This window comes from Gymnoscopelus braueri, assembly GCF_963280865.1.
Source record: "Gymnoscopelus braueri genome assembly, chromosome: 8".
NCBI classification, from domain to species: Eukaryota; Metazoa; Chordata; class Actinopteri; order Myctophiformes; family Myctophidae; genus Gymnoscopelus; species Gymnoscopelus braueri.
In genome coordinates this window covers 50,617,577-50,642,124 of record NC_137609.1, presented here as the reverse complement: position 1 = coordinate 50,642,124, position 24,548 = coordinate 50,617,577, and the positions used below count along the sequence as shown (strand labels likewise).

The 24,548-nt window shown below is 39.2% G+C and overlaps 2 long non-coding RNA genes across 2 annotated transcripts; both read right to left on the bottom strand.

The window, feature by feature from the left end:
* Positions 1 to 18,927: 18,927 nt before the first annotated feature.
* LOC308091032 lies at positions 18,928 to 20,161 on the bottom strand. Its single transcript, XR_013933654.1, has 5 exons — positions 20,011 to 20,161; positions 19,767 to 19,813; positions 19,588 to 19,635; positions 19,161 to 19,261; positions 18,928 to 19,063 (listed from the first exon to the last, which is right to left on the bottom strand). It is a non-coding gene; the product is annotated as an uncharacterized lncRNA (long non-coding RNA).
* Positions 20,162 to 20,300: 139 nt separating this feature from the next.
* Positions 20,301 to 21,990, bottom strand: LOC308091033. The gene is made up of 3 exons (XR_013933655.1): positions 21,879 to 21,990; positions 21,238 to 21,268; positions 20,301 to 20,365 (listed from the first exon to the last, which is right to left on the bottom strand). It is a non-coding gene; the product is annotated as an uncharacterized lncRNA (long non-coding RNA).
* Between the last annotated feature and the right edge of the window lie 2,558 nt (positions 21,991 to 24,548).

Genomic DNA, 24,548 nt, shown 5'->3' with positions numbered 1-24,548 from the left:
ATCACTGTTATGCTGATGACACTCAACTGCCCCCCCCCCCCCCACCCCTTTTCCCAACACCTCAAACTCAATGCAGAAAAGACTGAGCTTTTCTTTCTTCCCAGGTAAGTCCTGCCCTGGCCTCTATTCCAGCTACCAAGCGCCTGGCTGTTGTCCAGGACAGTCTGCAGTCCTTCACGGCACACATTGCTGTGGTCACTCGCTCCTGTATGTTTACACTTTATAACAAAGGATCAGACCCTTCCTCACCCAGGAGTCTGGCCAGATCCTTATCCAGGCCTCAGTCATCCTAAAGCTTGACTAGTGTAACTCCCTCCATATTGACCTCCCAGCATGCTCACTGAAGCCCCTCCTTGTGATCCAGAATGTCACCTGGTCACGCCTGGTCTTCAACCAGCCACAACGTTCACGTCTATGTTAAGGTATCGATTGACCAAGATACAGTGTCTACTATATAACACATTGTTATTGTTATAAGAAAATGTACATTTTGACATCATATTCTTTTCACTGTACCTGTTTATTTTGTGTGTATGTTCAGTGGCATCAGTTCAGCAAAAGCTAATGTATGGCAAGGTTAGGGTTGCCAACTCCCAGAGATTGAATTAAGGGACAAATTAAGGGACAAAACCCCCCAAAAAACCCGAAATGCATAGAAAACTATGCATTATACCTGTAACAATTGACGCACCTGTATGTATGTCTGTTTGTTTTTGAAAAAAAAATTAGCAACCCATATATTTGAACGGAAATGTATATTTTTATCCTGTGCTTAAAAATTATTATTCTTATTATTTTTTTTGGTTTGACCATGAGGGGCCGCAGAGACGCTGTGTTGGGGCCGCGGGTTGAGTAGCACTGCACTACACTGTTCCTCCTACATTTCTTTCTGCATTTGTGTGATTATTTACCTTGTTTATTGACTACAGTTCATGCTTAACTGCTCATTCCGATCTCACACTAAGTAAATTGCCCTGGATAGTGTAATTGTGGACTTCACATGAAGAGGAATGGTACATTTTAAATAGCATGTTGATGCTATCTACTTACAAAATAAGTTTAATAAAGGAAGGGAATACCCGAGTGGGTTATTAGATCATAGGCAGCCATAATATTGTCACGTTATGGGTATTCTAAAACCTTTTTTAGTTTTTTTTTATTTCACACAGGTAGTAGCATTATGTCTTTGCTATGTACTTTTTTTTGTCTTTGTCTTTGTCTGTTCTGCTCAGTATGTACTTTTATATTTTTGTTGTCCTATTTTCTTATACTTTATGATCTGTTTTTATTTCCATGTACTGATTTCAGAAAGGCAGAGGAGTTCATTCATCTGATGAGAGTGTTATACATCTCCACACTCTGTGTGTCATCCGAAAAGAGCCCTACATGCGGTCAGATCTTACCAATTCTTAAGAAGCTTGAGACGCATTACACTGTTAAAGAGGGAGACACAGTGTTTGAAATCAACCTTAAGCAGGCTGTCTGGGGAAACCTGTCAAAGCGGTACAAGAGTGTTGAAGATTCTGATGTCAACACTGTTGCTGACATCAGAAGCTTTCTTGAAGAGGCCACTGCATTAGACCCACGTTTCAAACACACTGTGGAGGACAGCACTGTATGGGATCGGGTCAAGGAGAAGATGATGGAAGGAAAGCCGACTGAGTCTGAGCGGCCAACCGATGACGGTGGAGAAGATGGTGTGTCAGAGCCAGAGGAGGAGGAAGAAAGAGAGAATGAAGAGGAAGGAGAGCAGAGTGAGGAAGAGGAGAATCAGCCACCTCCTTGGAAGAGGTCTGCAATGTCTCCACTGGAGGAGCTTTTTGCTTAAGATAAGAAGACAACTTGAAAATGAAACTCGTATCAATCAGAACCACGTCCATCAAGCACCAAATTGAGACGGAGCTTAAGAGATGCCACCAATGCTGATGTGTGATGACCCTGCTGCCTGGTGGTGGAACAACAGAACCACGTATCCGTCACTATCAGAGGTGTCCTTTTCGGGTTTTTTTGTGTGTTCAGGCCTCCTCAACCCCTAGTGAGAGGGTTTTCTCCACGGCAGGAGACACTATTTGCGCAGAAAGATCAAGTATACTACCAGCAAAAGGCTGATATGCTCATCTTCCTTAACAAGAACTGTTGAATTGGATACTTGAGTATTTCCTCTCCTTTATATTTGTGTGATTTAGTTTTTTGTTGTAGCAGTTGCAGACAGCTGTTACAGTATTATATGCTTTGAATGCAAAAGATGCATTTTACACTTATTGCTGCTCGGACATGAACAAGTTGTGCAGAATGTGCACAACGGGATGCACTTTATTTTAACAGCTAATATATCAGTATATTACAGCTGTTATACACTGAATGCACTTTATTGTATTCCTTGAATTATTTATTTAAGGGAAGATTATTTTTTGTTTTGCACTGAATTCAGTTTACAGTAGATAAAGTATGTGGCCCCAATGCTGCTCAGACAGGCTTTTATATTTGTTTTGTCATTGTCAGTAGTAAGACAAAAAGGAGAAAAAAAAGGGGAAAAAGCAGCTGTGTATTATCCACATATAGGTGGATCAAGTGTTGGAATAAAGGAGAGGATGTTACTCTATTCATTAAATGTATTTCAATTGACTAAGGCTTAAAATAATAAAGTAACTTTTGTTAAACATTTGACCTCTTTTTTTTTTTTACCATGTTGGAACCTAAATAAGGAATTGATAAGCAGAACCATAATCGGACACATACAAATTCAACGATACCCAGCCCTACTTATAAGCCCTCATAGGTAACAACTATCTGTCATCTTTCCCAGGAAATAAATAATATGTTATGCATATGTATATATATTATGTTGTGCAAATCAAATGAATCAAATCAACTACAGCAAATGATAACACAACTTTTACATTGTTGATGTCATTTTTTCTTTTCTTTGTTTTACCTGAACAGTTGACCTTCAGTGTGAGAGTGGAATCATAAGACTTTACTGGTCCACACTCCACCAGTGAAGACCCAGACCCAACACAGGAAGATGGAATCATCCATCCAGGTTTGCGTGTAGAACTAGAAGTAAATTCTGTTGAAACAGCAGAGCCACAGTCCAGCTGTCTACACACTACAGATGATGACATCCTGCTCCAGTCAAACCAAGCCAACACTGGTCTCCACTCTCCCTGGTGTTTCATCTCCAGTATACCAGTACACTTACTGGTTCCTCCAACCAACCTGACATCTTCAGACTCTGTACAGAGAGTAATAAGCAGTAAAAATGTATTACTTTCATTAAAATACCTTGAAGAATGCAATACATAATCAGGTTTAATTTGTTTACCTGTTGAGTTGTGAGTTGGTTTAACTTGGAGAGCTGAGGAGAAAAATCATAAATAAATAAGTCTCACTGTAACATATATGTCTGTCTGTCTGTCTGTCTGTCTGTCTGTCTGTCTGTCTGTCTGTCTGTCAGTCACTCTCTCTTTCGCTTTCTCTCTCCCTCTATCATAAATGTATGGGTACATAAATAACCATATACATGTAAACATTAATCAAGTGCTTTTGGTAAGTGCCTTTTTTCACAAAAACACTCTTGAGTCTGTGTATGAACTGTGAGGTACGTGTGTGTGTGTGTGTGTGTGTGTGTGTGTGTGTGTGTGTGTGTGTGTGTGTGTGTGTGTGTGTGTGTGTGTGTGTGTGTGTGTGTGTGTGTGTGTGTGTGCGTGCGTGTGCGTGCGTGCATGTACATTGAAATAAAGTCAAGTAAAGCAAAGTAAAGCCATAACAGTCCTGGAGGTGTACGCAGAAATGTTTTGTTTTGTTCTCGCATATATTTAATGTTATAGTTTTTTTTACTTTACTTAAAGCTTGATCACATAGTGACTCAATAACATTCATTACAATGCTTTATAACAGTGATTATTATGCATTTTAAAATTATCATTATGTATTATAACACTATGATACTGGCCAAAATACAAAGGTCTGTTCAGTAGTTATGAGCGGGGCGGCAGTGGCTCAGGAGGTAGATTGGCTGCTTTGCAGTCAGAAGGTTCCCAGTTCGATCCCGGGCTCCCCCAGAGTTAGTGTCGAAGTGACCTTGAACAAGACACTGAACCCCTAACTGCTCCCAATTGACAAGTTGGTATCAAAAATACCCGTTCTTGGTGGGAAGGGGGCGTGTCTGATAAAATGAATATCAAATATCTAAATACTGAATCAAGCAACTTAAAAACGTTGTAGATGAGAAAATAACCCAACGTTTTTTGGAAAGTGAAATATCCCTTTAAGTTCTTTCGATAAAGACGCAATTTACCATTATAAAACTTCACCTTAAGTGTCACTATAAAATGATTTATGTTATTTGTGCTTATAGCTTTAATTATACTGTATTATAAGCAGATTATACTGCATTCATACTCAATTCATTATGAAATGCTTCATACTGTGTTGTTATTATTGTGATAAAGCATTTATCAGTGTTTTTAGAATACGTAGAAGGATTCATTGTAATCACTGTAAACAGGAATAATAAAGCAGGACTACTGAGGTAATGTTTCAGTCTCTACTCACGACAGTCAGCGTGTTCGTCCCCACAGTCATCTACTGTGTCACATTTCCATGAGAATGGAATGCACGTGTCATTCTGACAAACAAACTGAAGGGGGAGACAGAGGATCATGTTCATAATCAGTAACGTATCAAAACCAGACATGAGACATAAAGTCATACAGAGGAACACAAGTGAAGCTGAGGTGAATCACCTGGCTGGCAGTGCAGCTGGACATGCACTGCTTGTTGTCAGCTGTCACGTAGAAGTCGGTGGGACAGGAACACTTGTAGCCCCCTCCAGGTGAGAGCAGACACAGGTTACTGCAGCCTCCATTGTTGGTCTGACATGGATGACCAGACACTGCAGTGTGGAGAAAACATGCACACATGTAATGACTATGAGAACACACACCTATATGTTACTACAGTGCTTTATAAACCTTTTGTGCTCATGAATGTGTCAAAGTAAAAAAATAATAACACCTATGTAGCTTCACAAATCATCCCATCGCCATGCATTGTGAGCTTGTACATCTACTGTTGTCACTATGTATTTATATTATTGGGGGGGAGCTTAAAATAAAAGCAAGTAAGCTTGCCTATAATAAATAAATATAAATATGATGAATAAACATGGTCAGAATAGGGACACCAGGTTGTTTTATATACAGCAGCACGTCCTTCCTTCATCCCTTTATATTTTGGTGTGGGGGGGGGGGGTGGGGGGTTGATTAAAAACAACTAGCTGATATAGATGAAATAGCAAAAATAGACGATCTAAAAGTTCACAACACGTTACATTGTGACGTTCTGTGCACTTGTAGATCTGCTATTTTGTGGGGGGAAATAAAATAAATGCTGCCTAAAATGCAAGTAGGTAATCTTGCCTATAATTACAGGATCTTTTACATGAACACTTTTCAAAACAGATCAAATGATAAAATAATACACAATACATAAAAGTCATAAAACAGCATGAAGAGTAATAATGAGAGTGTTGTATACAGTAGGTGGTACAGACCCTCAGGTTGTCTATAGGGGTGGTAGATGTGGATGTCTAATGGAGTGATCAGGTTGCTGATGAGACTGATCGTGTTGGTTCCCTGAGTCTTGTTGGCTCTGTAGATGGATCTGTTCCTCCAGTCTGTCCAGTAGATGTGATCCTCAAACAGAGTAATAGCCCATATGTTGTCCTGACTCACAACTACAGACACACAAAACCAAATAGAGTCAGTAATAAAATGAACAAACAAAGTATTATAACAAATATTATAATAATATGAACTATTTACACCAGATTAACTATTAAATACATGAAATGTAAAAAAAAAAAAGGCTAAAGGGTAGCTATTGCGTGTGTGTGTGTGTGTGTGTGTGTGTGTGCGTGTGCGTGTGCGTGTGCGTGTGCGTGTGCGTGTGCGTGTGCGTGTGCATGTGCGTGTGCGTGTGCGTGTGTGTGTGTGTGTGTGTGTGTGTGTGTGTGTGTGTGCACGTGTGTGTGCGTGTGTTACCTGTGTGTCTGTTGGTTCCATCCAGGTTGGCAAACTCAATGTATTTCTCCTCGTTGGTCCAGTAGATGTGATCATTGATGTAGTCTAACGTCAGGCTGTAGGGCCAGGAGATCTTATCCTTCACGATGACTGTCCTGTTGGTGCCGTCCATCCCCATCCTCTCTATGTGGGGGTTGTTGTCACTTACGTCTGACCAGTACAAGTATCTGTCAAGGAGACACTGTGTCAGGGTCACTATTCACAACTAATCACACATACAGTAACAGTACTGTACAGTACTAGTGGACCTACAATATGATGAAGAGTTCATACCAGGGTTATTATAGTTCACTACTAACTAATTGATTAAAACTAGAAAAGAATATTAAAAAAAACAACATTTTACTTGACTGTAATACAAATTTAAATGAGGATTTCCAAACAAAACAAACTAAAACGATAAAGAAATTAGTTTTAGTCTTTGTCAATAGTCAATATATTTCTTCTCAAACACTGAAAATATCCATTCTGCAAGCTCACAACGTGTTGCGATGCGACATGTTGTGAGCTTGTAGATTTGTTTTTATTATGTTCAAAAATAATTCTGAGATTTGTCTCACCTCTGACTATAAACAACTAAAACTAACACTCAAACTAATAAAAAAATTAACTAAAAGTAACATTTTCAAAAATTAAAAACTAAACTAAACATGCAAACCTGCTTTAACCCTTTAAGACCTGGGAGGCATCTGTGTCATTTTTTTTTTAGCTAAAAAGCATTCTTTTACACTAAAAAATAGCAGATATACAAGCTCATAGCACGGCACAGAGTGCCACGCTACAAGCTTGTAGATCTTCTATTTTTGAAAAATCATGAAAATGTGTCCAAATCTTTGAATATATATATTCTTTTAGAGCAAACATTAACTCAAATCTTTGCTTCTGGTAGTCCCTGGAACAAAATATTTTGAGATAGGGGTCCGTGGCCAAATACATATCATTTTGCGGATCCTTGACATGAAAAAGTTTGAGAACCACTGATATAGAAACATACGTTTTTCAGAAAACCGACATTTTGAAATTAACTGAAATTGAAAACAAAAAGTGAAAACAAAATATAAATATAAACTAATCTCTATGTATTATACAGTATTATGATGGCATTAGACTGCTGCTTAAAGGAGAAATCCGGACATTTTAAGTGTTATCTTTGATGTGGCGTTACTCACCTACCGACGTAAAAAGTGGCATTGTTTATTTCCAGAGATTCCCCTGTCGTCATATTTTCAACCCCCTCCGTTGTCATAATGGGAGCGCGTGGCATAGGGAAATTCGTCTAGAAAGTTCCTGAGAGGCTACCGCTAATGACGAACGAGCTAACGCTAGTTGCTTGTTTCTCTCCCAGAACCTGGCAACTTGGTGTTGCCATGTTGAGAAACAAGCAACTAGCGGTAGCTCGTTCGTCATTAGCGGTAGCCTCTCAGGAACTTTCACTGCATGTTTGACTATCATGAGACTCCACAATGAGTAGTAGTAGAGAAAAAAATAACTTTGCATCGGTTATAATAGACGAATTTCCCTATGCCACGCGCTCCCATTATGACAACGGAGGGGGTTGAAAATATGACGACAGGGGAATCTCTGGAAATAAACAATGCCACTTTTTACGTCGGTAGGTGAGTAACGACACATCAAAGATAACACTTAAAATGTCCGGATTTCTCCTTTAAAGTGCCTCGATGCAGCAGTGCACGTCACATGTTTGTCAGTGTTGGTGAACCACCTGCTCTGCTGTGCTGCAGAACCTCATGTACAAATAGAGTCATTTTAACTCTGACAAACACTGTACTGAGTTCTTTCAGGTTTTACTCTAAACTGTGGAACCATACATTGTCATGTAAGACTGTATGTAGTAGTGGCTCAGAACCTCTGCCTGATGAGATATAAGCCTAATATCTCCCCCAGGATAGAAATAATTACCTTTAGTCTAGCGGTTAAGATGTTGGCTTTCCTCCCGGGAGACCCAAGTTTGAATCCCGTGTGTTATGATTTTATATGGACTCTGTCTGCCTTTGTTTGTTTTTGTATGTATCTGTTACAGTATGTGTTATTGTTGCTATGAACCATGTGTCCTTAATACAGTTGTGATTGATTAATTAAGTAAAAATACAAAACTATAATAACCTTGGTTCATACATGGTGTAAAAAAGAAGAGCTTTTTGTTACTTTTTTAACGTAGCTCTGCAACCGAATATGATACAATCTCATCAGTTTTATTGTTAGATGTAATTCAGTCTTCTTGTATCCGTGGTGTTTCACAGGATGATTGATACATTCAATGTGAGGTTCATGATGTCACCACAGTGCTCTTACCCGTAGCGTACATCCACAGCTATGGACCATGGCTGGTCCAGGTCAGTGTTGAGCAGGACTGTTGGGTACGACCCGTTTAGTTTGGACACCTCTATGGTGTGATGCTCATAGTCACACCAGTAGAGGTTTCCTCCCACCCAATCAACAGCCAGACCCTGTGGTGTGATGGTCCACTTGTTGTGAAGGACCTGTCAATGAACCATACATGCACTCTGAATATACTCACAATGCCTTCATTCTTAGATATCATAGTGTAGAGCAACTTCTCAAAGTCTTGACTTTATGGGGTAGGGGCGGGGGTGGCATAATTGGGGGGAAAGGGTTGTATGTATGTATGTATGTATGTATGTATGTATGTATGTATGTATTCATGTATGTATGTATGTATGTATGTATGTATGTATGTATGTATGTATGTATGTATGTATGTATGTATGTATGTATGTATGTATGTATGTATGTATGTATTCATGTATGTATGTATGTATGTATGTATGTATGTATGTATGTATGTATGTATGTATGTATGTATGTATGTATGTATGTATTCATGTATACTGTATGTACGTATTCATTCATTCATTTATTTATTTATTTTACATTTAGAAATCGGGGGCCCCAGTCAGAGGCTCTGTCTATTTTGGGGGTCCTGATCATGTAAAAGTTTGTGAAAACCTAGAGAGACAGGAAACCATGGACAGAAAGAGGAGAAAGATGTGAGGCAAGACCAGGAGTCAGATTCAAACTCGCATCCTCACTGATCATGGAGCACATGTACACTAACTAAGTGGTTCTCAAACTTTCAGACCACGACCCCCCAAAATAATCTTATTTGAACTGAGGAACCCCCAAAATAATCTTATTTGAACTGGGGACCCCCAAAATAATCATATTTGAACTGGGGACCCCCAAAATAATCTTATTTGAACTGGGGACCCCAAAATAAATCATAGTTGAACTGGAGACCCCCCAAAATAACCATATTTGAACAGGGGAGCCCCCAAGATAATCATATTGGAACTGGACACCCCCAAAAAGTAACTGGTGACCCCCCAAAATAAATCACTTTTGAACTGGGGACCCCCCACCCTACGTTTTATTGAGTTGAGGTGTTGCATTTTGTTTGACTCCGTTCTACAGATAAATGTTGTGAAAATAGCCATACAATGTTTGCCTCTTTCTTGACAATTTGGCCAATGTTTTTGTTTTAATAGTTTTTTGTATTTTCCTTTTTTTAAAGTCCTTAAATTGATTGAATACTTTATTCAGAAATGTAAACAGCAGGTGGTACAGTAAGACATGAAAGCTAAAAGGATAACACAAAAAAGTCCTGGGGACTTGTTTCCATTGTGGTCCTATGTATTCAATTCATCAACATAGCATCAAAATATAACACAACTAGAAAAAGTGCTCCTCGGAGCACAGGTCTCCGCCAGGTCAGGTACGTTATTGTGGCCTCCTGGTGGCGCTATAATAGGCCAATGTGAAAGGGTGCCATTTGTTCAAGGGCTTTTCACTGCAATCGGACACTGCATTCATGATTTGTGGCATTTTGTTTCAAAAATGTGTTTTGCAAAATTAGACCTGCTGGTGGCGCTATAACAGGCCAATGTGAAAAGGGTGGCATTTCTTCCTCGGCCTAATAGAAATGTGCGTGTGAAATTTAACGGAAATCGCAAGCTGCGTTCATGATTTGAGGCATTTTGTTCAAAACGGACCAATCCTGCAAACTTTGGAAGCCAATCTTAGCCAATCAGGATGGAATATGGGAAATCGGAAAAATCTGTGTTGATCACATGACTATAGAGATATTGTGTACCAATTTGTGTGGTGTTTGGATAAAATCTGCAGGAGTAGTATCATTAAATGTGTTTTGCACATATCTGCCTCCTGGTGGCGCTATAAGAGGCCAATCTGAAAAATTTGAGGCAGAGGTTCTGAATTGGAATCCAAGGAGTGTGTGTGCACAGTTTCGCAGCGACCGGGCCAATGGTGCCTGAGATTAGATGCTAACGGACGGACAGGACGGACGGACAGGACGGACGGACAGGACGGACGGACGGACGGACGGACGGACGGACGGACGGACGGACGGACGGACGGACGGACGGACGGACGGACGGACGGACAGGGGGTAAAACATACTCTCTCGCCTTTCGGCCTGGCGGAGACAAAAATACACACACACACACACACACACACACACACACACACACACACATACACACGCGCAGTTTGAGAACCACTGAACTAACTGACTGAAACACCAATCACCTTGTTTTCTTGTTTAATATTTAACACTGATATCACAAAGTATTACAATTATTTTAAATACTAGTATAAGTACTCTGTATTACAATCATAAGCATTTTGAAAACAAGTATCCGTCATTCATCCTCATAGTTGTCATTGTCACACTGACCTGGACGTCACTGCCGTTGATGTGCATACGACTGATCATGCTGTGGCGTGGGTCCCATTCTGTCACCTCTATCCAGTAGATCATCTGCTGCTGATAGTCAAAGTCCAGAGCCACTGCGTCCTTCAAGTCCTGTCACACCACAGCAGTTGTGTTAGTCTCAGACTGGAATACATTCCAGCATGTCAAAAGCAGTGTGTGTAGAATATTGTATAGGATTACATAGGATGTGTTGTTATGTCTAATGGTTTTCACCTGTTTGAGCTCTGTGGAGCTGGAGCCGTTCATGTTGATCTTCATCAGGATGTCTCTGTTGGCTAAGATGAGGATGGGCTCCACCTCTGGAGAAAGTAAGACATTACATTTGAGTTGATTTACCTTTAAAAAAAACACAAACCCCAAAGCAAGACTCTCTCTCTCTCTCTCTCTCTCTCTCTCTCTCTCTCTCTCTCTCTCTCTCTCTCTCTCTCTCTCTCTAACATTTAGATTCATAAATAAGTATAAATGTGGACGTGTTAATCACCATCTTTTAAAAGGTTGTGATGTGTTGCCTCCCTTTGTCAAACACACCACTGACACAGTGAAGCTGTTGTATACTGACTCACCTTTTCCATTCACTTTAAATATAAAACATCAACATATTTACGATCAGTGACCAGCGTTGTAGTGGGTCGTTGTTTTAGTGGGGCTGTTATTTAATGGTGTCATCCCACATTTTGAAAAGGCAATCAGTTAGTCAGACGGACGGACAGACGGACGGATGGACGGACAGACTTACCTGTTTTGTTGTGTGTTGGTTTAGCCTGGAGAGCTGATGATAAACATATAAAACTAAATGAGCTTTGTTTCTCCTCTTTGCCGTTATTTATTTGACATTTACAGGGCGGGAATGAGGAACTGTGGTTTCTATCAGAGCTCACATAAAATAAAAATAGCTGAAAAGCAATAGTTTATTGTAAATTAACAGGTTTGTTGTCATTTTGTGATTTAGTCGCACACGTTCACCACTAACAAAGAAATCAATTGGCTGTGAAACACGCCTGATAAGTTGTCCAATAACATGAGAAAGGTTTTCAGGGGTCAAGTGGCCCTTAGAAAAGGACATTTGGGCTGCAGAGCTCCCTGTGAGAGCTAAGAGTGACTACAAAGTTAACATTTATTTGATGTCATCCTAGATGGAACAACACTCACTGATGAAGACAATGAGAAAGAGGAAGATCTCATCAAGAGGGAATCACTGGCAGACATTTCACCCTAATAGATGTATGACCTCTGACCCCAGTCCGGGGCAGACCCTGTGTGTCCTGTTGACTGTCTCAGCCACAGCCATGCACCCAAAACAACACTTACACCTTGTAATCACATGCACTGTTTTATTACAAACATGATCCTCTCTAGTTGTGTATGTCATTCATTTAGTCACCTTCTGTTTAATTAAATCTATCAAATGACTTCATCATGGCAAATGACAACCCACTGAACTGAACTGAATTTAGTGATAGAGATATCTTCACTGTCTTCATGTTATAAATGAAAGCAACTTCAACTGGTCCATATTTTTCATTAGAAATGTGTCGAATGTTAAAACATGAATACGACCTCACGTTGTATCAATCATGTTTATCCATTTTTTTTTTTTACGGGCCAGGTTTGATTTCTTCAGATTTTTGCATCATCTTGTCTGTATGTTGCATTTTTTGATGTTTTGATGTTTTGATACCCTGAAGTATGTGGATTCAGGCTCATGGCCTAGTGTTAATTTTTCCGATGGGATGATACAACTTGGAATGCCAGTTAAACTCTTCAAGTGTGTGTGGACACAGGTCATTTTTAAGTCTTTACTCACAGCAATCTGCAGGTTCGTCTGACCGGTCCCCACAGTCATCTACTGTGTCACATTTCCATGAGAATGGAATGCACTTGTAGTTCTTACAAACAAACTGATGAGGGAGACAGAGGATTCTGTTTAGAATCAGTTAACAGTTCAAATAATGTACAACGCAAAAAAACATATTATTAACAGACAATATCCAACGTTTTTCCAAATGAGAGAGAGTCAACACAATTTGAGAGGAATCTGTATGTTCAAACAACAGTTAGTGAGGAGGACCAATGCAAAATATCATTGTATTTCTGTTAAAGGAGTTACTGTTACTCTGTGGAACAAATGTGACGAGGATTGATTGATTGAATTGATTGATTTTGATTGAAATATTTATTAGGCAAAAGAATGTAAAACAACACAGTTACATTTTATAATGCTTTTGTCTAAAAGGTCCGGCCAAAAAAGTCCTTGCGGACTTGTTTCCGTTGGGGTCCTTGAATTAATTTCATAGACATATATAGTAGCAACCAAACAGTTCAAAAATCAAGGAATTGAAACAACGTACGACATAGAATGATTTTAAACTAAATTAATGTTTAAAATTGACGTATTAAATAGAATAGCTAGTCTAGCTAGGTACGGGAGGTGTTGGTTTTGTTTCGGTGCATCATTCAGACTGTATTGTCTTGTTTGTTTTGCTTTCAATGTGAGTGTGTAATGAAGTAATGTATCAAGACCAGACATGAGACATAAAATCATACAGAGTAACACAAGTGAAGCTGAGGTGAATCACCTGGCTGGCAGTGCAGCTGGACATGCACTGCTTGTTGTCAGCTGTCAAGTGGTGGTAGGGGGGACAGGAACACTTGTAGCCCCCTCCAGGTGAGAGCAGACACAGGTTACTGCAGCCTCCATTGTTGGTCTGACATGGATGACCAGACACTGCAGGGTGGAGAAAACATGCACACATGTAATGACTATGAGAACACACACCTACAGTAGGTGGCCAGTGACTTTGACCAGTTTCACTTTCAAAACCTTTGCATCATGCGTGTCACACAAACAGAATGCGGCACACAACACCAATGGTTTTGATAAAGTGGATTGTGGATAGGACTCTATATGAAAAAACTTGTTATATCAACAAAACGCATCACATTCTGTTTGTGTGACATGCATGATGCAAAGGTTTTGAAAGTGAAACTGGTCAAAGTCACTGGCCACCTACTGTATATGTTACAACAGTGCTTTATAAACCTTTTGTACCCAAGACACACAGATGTGTCAGAGTCAAAATCATAAGGCTTACCTGTCTTTCTTCCTTCCTTCATCCCTTTATATTTTGGTATGGAGGGGGGTGGGGGTTAAAAACAACTATCTGATATAGATGAAATATAAAAAATAGACGATCTAAAAGTAAACAGTAAACACGTTACATTGTGACATGCTGTGCACTTGTAGATCTGCTATTTTGTGGGGGGAAATAAAATAAACGCTGCCTAGTTGGTAATCTTGCCTATAATTACATGATCAGAATAGGGACACCAATTGTTTATACAACACTTTTCTAAACAGATCAAATAACACAATAATACACAATACATAATAAGTAATAAAACAGCATGAAGAGTAATAATGAGAGTGTTGTATACAGTAGGTGGTACAGACCCTCAGGTTGTCTATAGGGGTGGTAGATGTGGATGTCATATGGATAGATCAGGTTGCTGATGAGACTGATCTTGTTGGTTCCCTGAGTCTTGTTGGCTCTGTAGATGGATCTGGTCTTCCTGTCTAACCAGTAGATGTGATCCTCAAACAGAGTAATAGCCCTGATGTTGTCCTGACTCACAACTAAAGACACACAAAACCACAAATAAAAAGTGTCAGACTATTATAAAATGCATGAATAAAGTATTACAAGTGAAAGTACAAAGAAAATGGTGCTTTAACATACACCAATAGATTATAACAAAGTAAATAATGTTCTCACTGCTTTCCTTGCTTTTTTCTTAACCCATTAAGACCGGGAACGCATCTGTGTGTCACATTTTTAGATTTATTTGGCTATTCAAAAATAGCAGATCTACAAGCTCGTAGCGCGGCACTCGGTGCCGCGCTACGAGCTTGTAGATCTGCTATATTTTATTGAAAAAGCATGAACATTTTTGCAAAACTTTGAATATATATATTTATTTTTAAAGCGAACATTACAACTTCTGGGAGGGGGGGTCCCTGGAACAAAATATTTTGAGATGGGGGGTCCACGGCCAAATACATTTAAAAATATGTTTTAGGATTTAGAAGACATTTTGTAGAATCCCCCCAGAAGCAAAGATTTGAGTGACAAATGTTCCCTTTAAAAATATATATATTCAAAGATTTGCAGAAATAGCAGATATATACAAGTTCGTAGCGCGGCACCGAGTGCCGCGCTACGAGCTTGTATATCGAGCTTGTATATCGAGCTTGTATATCGAGCTTGTATATCTGCTATTTATGAATAGCCCAAATGACTCAAAAAATGACAGAGATGCGTTCCCAGTCTTAATGGGTTAAACTAAACTATTTAAACCAGATGATCTCTACTGAAAACTAGAAGTGAAAAAACAAGGCTAAACTGTGTGTGTGTGTGTGTGTGTGTGTGTGTGTGTGTGTGTGTGTGTGTGTGTGTGTGTGTGTGTGTGTGTGTGTGTGTGTGTGTGTGTGTGTGTGTGTGTGTGTGTGCAGGGCCGATGACAGGATTCTTGGTGGGGGGACAAGTTTTTCGAAAGTGGGCCCCCCCATGCCGCGTGCATGAGAGCCACGGCCTCGCGTACACGCGAACCGAAAATGTTCGGTTTTAATTCGGTTATTTATTAATTTCTTATTATAATTTTCGGGTTTTTTAATTCAATTATTTATTTATTTTACCTCAAAACATTAAGTCGGGTGTCTTTGCGCGATTTCACGTTGGCCACTTTAGTCACCTCAAGTCAATATATAGTCAGTTCTGTTCATAACCAGTGGTGGAAAAAGTATTCACATGTTTTACTTAAGTAAAAGTATGAATACTGCAATGTAGAAATACTCCCTTACAAGTAAAAGTCAATACAAAATGTATTTCAGTAAAGGTACAAAAGTATTGGTATAAAAATATACTCTGAGTACCAAAAGTAAAAGTACTCCAGTCCTTGTGAGTACTTTTACTCACAATTTACATCGCGATGCAACGTAGATGGCTATTTTCAAAGAGATCTACAGATCTACAGCTCATAGAGATCTACAAGCTCACAGAGCTTGTAGATCTGCTATTTTCAAAAGGTTTTTATACATTTGAAAACTTGAAATGGGACATTCTGCATAATGAGTACTTTTACTTTTGATACGAGTCCATTTTATACTTTTGCACTTTTATTCATAGGCACGGCAGCCAATTCTGCACATTAAACATTCTGTACTCACAATAGATGTCCCTCCAACGTCCAAACATCTCCTAAATTCATCATTTCTAGTTGAAAACATGCTATTTTCTGTCTCATCATAAATCCACACGATTTTTACTTTTCTCCCCCCGTGACTTGTAACTGTCAGTGTCATCTCTTAACCCCTTTTAAAGCCTGTATTTTGATGTCTTAATGTATTCGTTTATTGTTGGACAATGTTTTCCCCGGTCCCCAAGCCACTTAGCAGCAATGACAGCTAACAGCTGAGACGCTGACAGACACTCGGGCGTGGTCCCCACTGCTCAATCCCCTAGTAGGCGACGTCACCAATCGAGAGTGAGGAGGGCGCGGTGAGCAGGACATGAACGAGAGCCGCGCTCATTCAAAAAGGAGACAGCAACGAGGAAGGTTGTGTGTTGGAGCTGGTGAGGAAGCCGAGTGTGAACCGAGAAAAGACCAGTGTGTTGGGGCGGTAAGAGGGACCAAGGGCGAGTACTCACACCACCGAGACAGTGTGAGACGCCGTGTGGACAAGGAACCCTGCGAGAGACCAGAGCATGCAGAGGAGGAGATGAGCCTGGAAAAGCAGTGAATTCAACAGTGACCAAGTGATTGAACGGAGCGGGACCTGGAGCGAGCCAAGGACGACGGGGTGTCTACAGTGTTGCACGCGCAACCAACGCAGCGGCAGGTTAATACCTGCCGTCGTTGTAAGTACTGTCTTATGCAACACTAGCTGTGTAAACCCACTGAGTTAGAGCCTCGCAGTATATTATCTGGGAACGGATGAACTGGCCCCTGCTTTTGTGATTTCAGATTGAAGATGATGATGTGGAACTAGAAGATTACAGAAGATTACCTTCTTGGTCCTCTCCCCACCGAAAACCCCCCATTTGCACTCATGAGTTTGGTCTTGAAGTTATAGCACACAGCGCACTTTAACAGCATTTGGCACTTTACTTAAATTAAGTTATTGTTGCGCCCTGTTATTTTGCACTCTGCTATTATTTGCACATGTCCAGCCCCATTATCTTTTTGTACTGCATTTTAGTTAGTTAGTTGGCGCCATAGGATTATTTTAGGATTATATTCCCACTGAGCATTTTTCGGTCTATTAGCCGTTTAAATGACGTCTAAACGTCACCTAGCCGTCTAGGCTAAATCCGGTTTATGAGTGGTCTAGAATTGAAAGTTTTTTCAACGTCTAAACCTAGCCTAGACGTTGTTTCAACGTCTTTTGGACGGCTAGATATAAATATATAACCGTTCAAATGACGTTGAAAGAACGTCTAGACGTTGAAAAAACTTTCATTTTTAGACCACTCATAAACCGGATTTAGCCTAGACGTTATTTAGACGTCTAATAGCCCGAAAAATGCTCAGTGGGTTAAACCCTATTATAGACTATATACGTTGTTTAGACGTCATGTAAACGTCTATTTAATAAGGATATTAATATACTTATAATTAAATCATGTTTAAATAACATCTAAACAACTTGTAGGCATTATATACCTTTAAGATATATCAAATTATTCACACGAAACCTATATTAATGCATTTAAATGCCTCAATTTTAATGCAGATCCAGGTTCTCTACAAAAAAAATACCTGATGGACCAAATTTAACCCGTTTTGCTTACCTTTGTAGAAGTGTAGTCCCATGTTCTGATAATTTGTTTACATTATGTTGTTATCTTTCAGGATCTTTTAAATATGTTGCAGTGTGACACTAATGTCATGCTACTCTTTATTGTACCACTGGATAAAAACTTTTTTCTTAATGTTAACATTGATCTACTCTGAACATAACTATCCTTCAACTGTAATTTCAATCACAATACATATTTCAACAAAAAAAATACCAAAGCTTGTACAATCGGTCTTTAATTTCTGCACCTCTTAATGCTTTAAGCCATTAACACCTGTCATGTTAGATTTTAAACACTTTAACACATCTTATACTTGAGCTATTCAAAAATAGCAGATCTACAAGCTCATAGCACGGCACTCGGCGCTAGTCGATCTGCTATATTTTTGTTTTAACAATATTGAACATTTTTGCAAATCTTTGAATGTATGTTTTACCTCAAATCTTTGCTTTGCCTAGACTTGATATACACACACACACACACACACACACACACACACATATATATATACACACACACATACACAAAGATTTGCAAAAAAAAAATTTTACTCTCCAAAAAATAGAAGATCTACAAGCTCTTAGCGCGGCACCGAGTTCCGCGCTATGAGCTTGTATATCCAGGGTCCCCACACATTTTTAGCAATGAATTTCCAAAACTTTTCCAAAACTTTTCCAGAATATTTAGCCCAATTTCCAGGCCTATATAACAATCATTCAGTGCAATAATGTGTCTCTTACTCCTATGTACAATGCCCAAAGATAGGCAGTGTAGCAAAAATAAAGCATAGAATGGTACAATTCCATTCAAATTTCGTGCAAAATTAGGGCAACACAATTGAGACATACATTAGGCTGCCATCACACAGCCCGTTTGGCGAAAAACTACTTATGTTACATATTTCGTGTAATGTTATACATGTTTATGAAAATGTTTTGTGTTAACAAAATCAATAGCCAAAAACAATGCATAGCCAAATATTTTTTCCAGGACCCTTGATAAATTCCAGGACCTTAGATCAATTCCAAACCTTTTCCAGTACTGGATTTTTTAAATTTCTATTCCAAAATATTTCCAGGAATTTCCTGTATATCTGCTATTTTCTGAATAGCCAAAGAAATCTTAAGTGACACAGATGCGTTCCCTATCTTAATGGGATAAACAACCATAAAAGACAAGTTTTAAGAAAATGTTTTGACCAAATAATAACATTGATTTGCTTCAAGGCGTTGCCCTCTTCTTGTATCCCCCTCCACCACTTCTACCAGGCGCCTGCTTGAAGTGGTCAGAGATGGCAGCGCTCACCAGGTTCTCCATTGTCTCTCTGAATGTCTTCTGAACGGCTTCTGCAGTCAAAACAATGACATATAACTCTCATACACACACGTGTACAACTTGAATAAGCAATCAACAAATAACTAGCACTGACAAAGTTATTTTTACCATTGATGACAGAAAGATAGAAGGTAGTGCTTTTGAAAGCTCTCTCCTGCTGTCCGGCACCATGCTAGTAGAAATTAGTCATCAGGCCATTGGTGAAAAGTCTGAAACAAAAAGAAAATGAGAAGCTAAATCGTCAATGGCATACTATGCCAACAATAATGTTGATATGAAACAGAAATAATAAATAATACACTAACACAGTGGGAAATGATAAATAATACTTCCATTCTTACTTTTCTCCGACATGGGAAACTGAAATAAAGAAACCTTGTGACAGTCTGCCTGTGATTTAGGATGTGAGGCTATACTTTGGCAGGTGCAGATCTTAATAAACAACATTACTTGTTTTACAAGTTCAACATCATCATCCCTACCCAATTACACCTTTGCCACAGTAAGATGACTTCCAAACTTTATAAAAAGGTACCTTTTGGAATCCTGTGAATGTTTCTCCTCTGAGTTCTGATAAGATTTCCTGTTGGTGAAAGACAAGGCAATTACATGTCATACTTGCTACTTACTGTTGGGGGGAGAAAAGAAAATTAAACATCTTACTTGCACCATTGCAACCTATTTTGCTCACTGCTACAGTCAATTTAAATTTACCTTGTGGTGTTATTTCTTCATTGGGGCTGGAGTAAGGCTTCTATTCACTGTTGGGGGTAAAGGAAATAAATTAGACATAGTCACCGTTATGATCACTCCTAGACTCAAAATCTACCTTGTGTAGGTAGTCCTTGCTCCATTTCATCTTGGAGTAAGGCTAAGATTCTCTGTTTGGTGGGGGTACTTACTCATCTCACTTACAAACTCACCATTTATATCACTGGAAAACTCAAATAAATTGTACCTTGTGGTTGTGGAGTCCTGGCACTGCTTTGGCATACGCCTATGATACACTGTTGGGGAGAAAACAAAGTAAATTACATGTCATAATTACACCATCACTATTGTGCTCACAGCTATAGCAAATCAAATTCTACATTGTGTAGTCCTGACTCTTGCTTGGACTGGACTGAAGCCACAATTCACTGTTAGGGGTGGAAGACAGTGAAATTACATATCCAACATAATGTTTTCAATGTCATCTCCAAATATCTCCACTTAGCCATCTACACATACCTGCATATATGTACATATCTACACATAGATCTGTGTCCTCAGTCCATTCAGGGCAGCTTGAGCAAGCAGTGTATTGCTGTGATCTGTTTGAAAACAATGACATTATTAATTTCACAGCTTGTCTCAGCCCCATATAGCAGTACTGACTCCACTGTAAATGGATCCACAACAGCACTGTTCCTCCGTAGCCTGGCCAAAACAAAATCTAGGTGGCTTCTGCAATGAACATATAAACGAATTAATTAATTCTAAGATTGGGAGTATCAATAGCAGAGGTTATGTAATCTAGAGTGTACACTGTACAGCTTGAAAATTAAATAATACATTTTTAGCCCTGACAATTACTGCAACATCACCCGTTTTAAATACAGTTGTTGATGTAATGGTGATGTCTTTTTGAACTTCCTTTCCCTTGTTGACATCCTCCATTCAAATTAAAGTGTGTCATAGGTGAGTAAAGAGTCCAACAACACTGGAATGACTCTTAACTAGTGTTGCGATTATTAGAAACATGCATTTCTACAGGATATAAGACATTTTAGTTTGTAAGTCATGTCATTCAATTGAATGTACAAGTGGCCAATACAAAGCATAAGAGCTCCATTCTGATTGTTACTGTGAGCACATTAACTTTGTAGGAATTTGCTACATCTCAACATATGTGATACGAGAGGCTCCTGGTAACTATAATAGCAGTTAAATTCAAATGTACAATTTTGCTGAACTACCAAGGAGACATAACATGTTTGTTGTAAACACCTTTGTGGTGTTTACAGCCTATTGCTAGTAAGACCTGGTGTTGAGGTGTGGATAGGGGCTGTCAACGTGGTATTCTGTGGGCAGTGTGTATAGTTTAAAAACAATCTGTAGAGTTTAGTTGTATAACTATCTAAACATTGGCACAACATCCACCACAGGACATGACAGCGTGGTTACATAATATAGCCAAACTCACATGTTTCCATTACCCTTTGCCATTTGTGTTCCTGAAACAAGATTGACAAAAAAAGACATTTTTATGGCCTAATATATCACATGTAGTCCTCACAAGAGGTGATAGCATTAACATTGGATATCACCAGTAGTGACAAGTAGTCTACACATTCTCTGAAATTAATTTGTTGTTTTGGTGTCACTTTAAACAGAAGAGATCTATAAATACACGGACAGTCACTTTGTTCCAATTAAAAATAGTTAAAAAGAGTAAATAAACTAAACATTTCACAACATCTTCAACATGTTGGTACATGTTAGCCTGCACATTGTTAAAGAACAATAATTTATTACACTGTACCATATTCAACAAGGTTCACTCCAATTGGAACAAAATAAAAGATTATACACAATTTATGTTCCGTGGTTTTACTCCTTGCAGTAAAGTAGTGGATCTACAAGCTCACACCGTGATGCAGATGCAAAGCGTTGAGCTTGTAAATCGACGTTCTTCACGGACTGCTAAAGTTAGCTGCTGGCTTTAGTTAGCTGCATCTAGCAGCTTAGCTAGCTAGCTGCAGCAGCTAGCAGCTTCCTTTAGAAGTTATAAGCTTGCAAGCGGCTTAAGAAAAGTTTTAAAATCAATAAGCAAAGAACACTCACCTCTATAGTCGTATTGCCATTTAAATAATTAAACTTCATGGTGATGAACATCGTGATAACTCGCATGAAATGTATCTATTTGTGAGTGTTTACTGTTTGTCGTCCGCAACCGGAACCACTAATGTTGCCATGTCTCGTGAGAAAATCAGAAAACCAACCTCCGAAACCAATCTGCGGTTTACTGTTGCTGTGAAGCCCAGTGTTGCCAAGTCTCGTGAGAGAAATAAGCAAACCGAACTACAAAGACAATCTGCGGTTTACTGTGGAAAGTCTGGTGACGAGAGGTTAGCGGTTTACTGCTTGGCTTTCACTCGTTCCTCAGTATTTTATATTAGCCTATCACCACTACTGCAAACTGCCGTTATTTTTTATATTTATGCATTTAAAAAAAAATATTTGCATATATCACCATTAATGCAAACTGCATTATTTCGCTATAATAGTGAGATTTAATAATTTCTATTGTTAGCATCCTAAAATAAACGATTTCAAACAACATGAAATTAAGTAAATGTCATGGTTTAAAACTGGTCTAAATGTAGACGTTGATATATGGTTTTGATTTAAACGTCTAAATCTAGGCTAAATTCAAACTATACTGTATATTGATAAATGCTATTCAAATTATTTTAGTCCAATATTTGGAGATCAAGTGCAGCTTACAGTTGTTTTTTTAATCAAAGTTTTCAAACAACATGACTAAAAAAATAAGTAAATGTCATGGTTTAAAACTGGTCTAAATGTAGACGTTGATATATGGTTTTGATTTAAACGTCTAAATCTAGGCTACATTTAAACTATACTGTATATTGATAAATGGCTATTCAAATTATTTTAGTCCAATATCTGGAGATCAGTTGTGCAGCTTACAGTTGTTTTTTTTAATCAAAGTTTATGGAATAATGGATTAAATTCAATCGTCTAGATTCGGTCTATAATACGACCGAATCTAGACCGGTGAAATGAGGTCTAAACAAAAACCAGACGTCTAAAAAACGACTATGGCTCACTGGGTTGTGTTTCTTTCTTATCTGTATTTTAAAGGCACAGAGGCCTCTTGTATTAGGGAAATTCTAATAAATGTATATTCACCCTTTTTAGCCATTTTGTCAGTCTACGTTTTCTCCTGGGTTTTAAAAGTGTTGTTCTCAATCAAGTTTAAGTACTTACCTGGTTTTAACTCGAACCTGTGTAGAGCCTGAAAAGAAAGGTGTTAGTGGAGGAGTTCTTAGGCTCCTATAACAAACCTGAGTGGCGTAGTCTGCAAGTGAATTGTTCCATTGGTATTCACGATAATTATGCACCCCGCACTTTAATGTGCAACCTATATTTTATTATTGTGAATACATTGTGAATTTAATTGAAAGGATTAAAAGGGTGCCATTAAATTGGCAAGTCAAATGTGACACAGTTGGCCACCGTCACATCAGTGTTGCCATATTCTGTGAGAGCAATAAGCAAGCCGGTCTATGAATATTATATGTTTATGAATTGAATACCAAGGACCTCAATGGAAACAAGAACACAAGGACTTTTTTGACGGACCTTTTAGACAAAGTGTTTTAACTGTACTTTCTGCCTAATATAATATGCAATCAATCAATCAATACTGTAAGCGCTTTTTTCATAGATCTTACCTGGCAACCCCCCCCCCTCTCTCTCTCTCTCTCTCTCTCTCTCTCTCTCTCTCTCTCTCTCTCTCTCTCTCTCTCTGATCAGATGCGCAGCAGCGCACACACACACAGTCACACAGACACGTCGCGACGCACACAGCGCGCATTTCCACCAGTCCACCACCACACAAATATAAATTAAATGAATTCTTATGTTAAGAAGTTTGCGACGTCTCTGTTCCGGCGGGGCCACCCCCGCCTGAAGCCCCTCCCTCCGGGGGGGCACAACTGTCCCCTTTATTTAACTGTCCCCAGACCCGCCTGTCAGCGGGCCTGTGTGTGTGTGTGTGTGTGTGTGTGTGTGTGTGTGTGTGCGTGTGCGTGTGCGTGTGCGTGTGTGTGTGTGTTACCTGTGTGTCTGTTGGTTCCATCCAGGTTGGCAAACTCAATGTATTTCCCCTCGTTGATCCAGTAGATGTGATCATTGATGTAGTCTAACGTCAGGCTGTAGAGCATGGAGATCTTATCCTTCACGATGACTGTCCTGTCGGTGCCGTCCATCCCCATCTTCTCTATGTGGTTACCATAGTCTGACCAGTACAAGTATCTGTCAGGGAGACACTGTGTCAGGGCCACTATTCACAACTAATCACACATAGTGGACATACAATATGAAAACTATCAAAATAACGAAAACCAGTTCACAAAAAAAAATGATAATTGCAGATCTATAAGATAACGTGTCACATTGTGACGTGGTGTGAGCTTGCAGATTGGCTTTTTTTCCCAATTTTCATCAGTGTTATGTTTAGATGTGATTCAGTCTTCTTGTATCCGTGGTGTTTCACAGGTTGGTTGATAAATGTAATGTGAGGTTCATGATGTCACCACAGTGCTCTTACCCGTAGCGTACATCCACAGCTATGGCCAGAGGCAGGTCCAGGTCAGTGTTGAGCAGGACTGTTGGGTACGACCCGTTTAGTTTGGACACCTCTATGGTGTGATGCACAGGGTCACACCAGTAGAGGTTTCCTCCCACCCAATCAACAGCTAGACC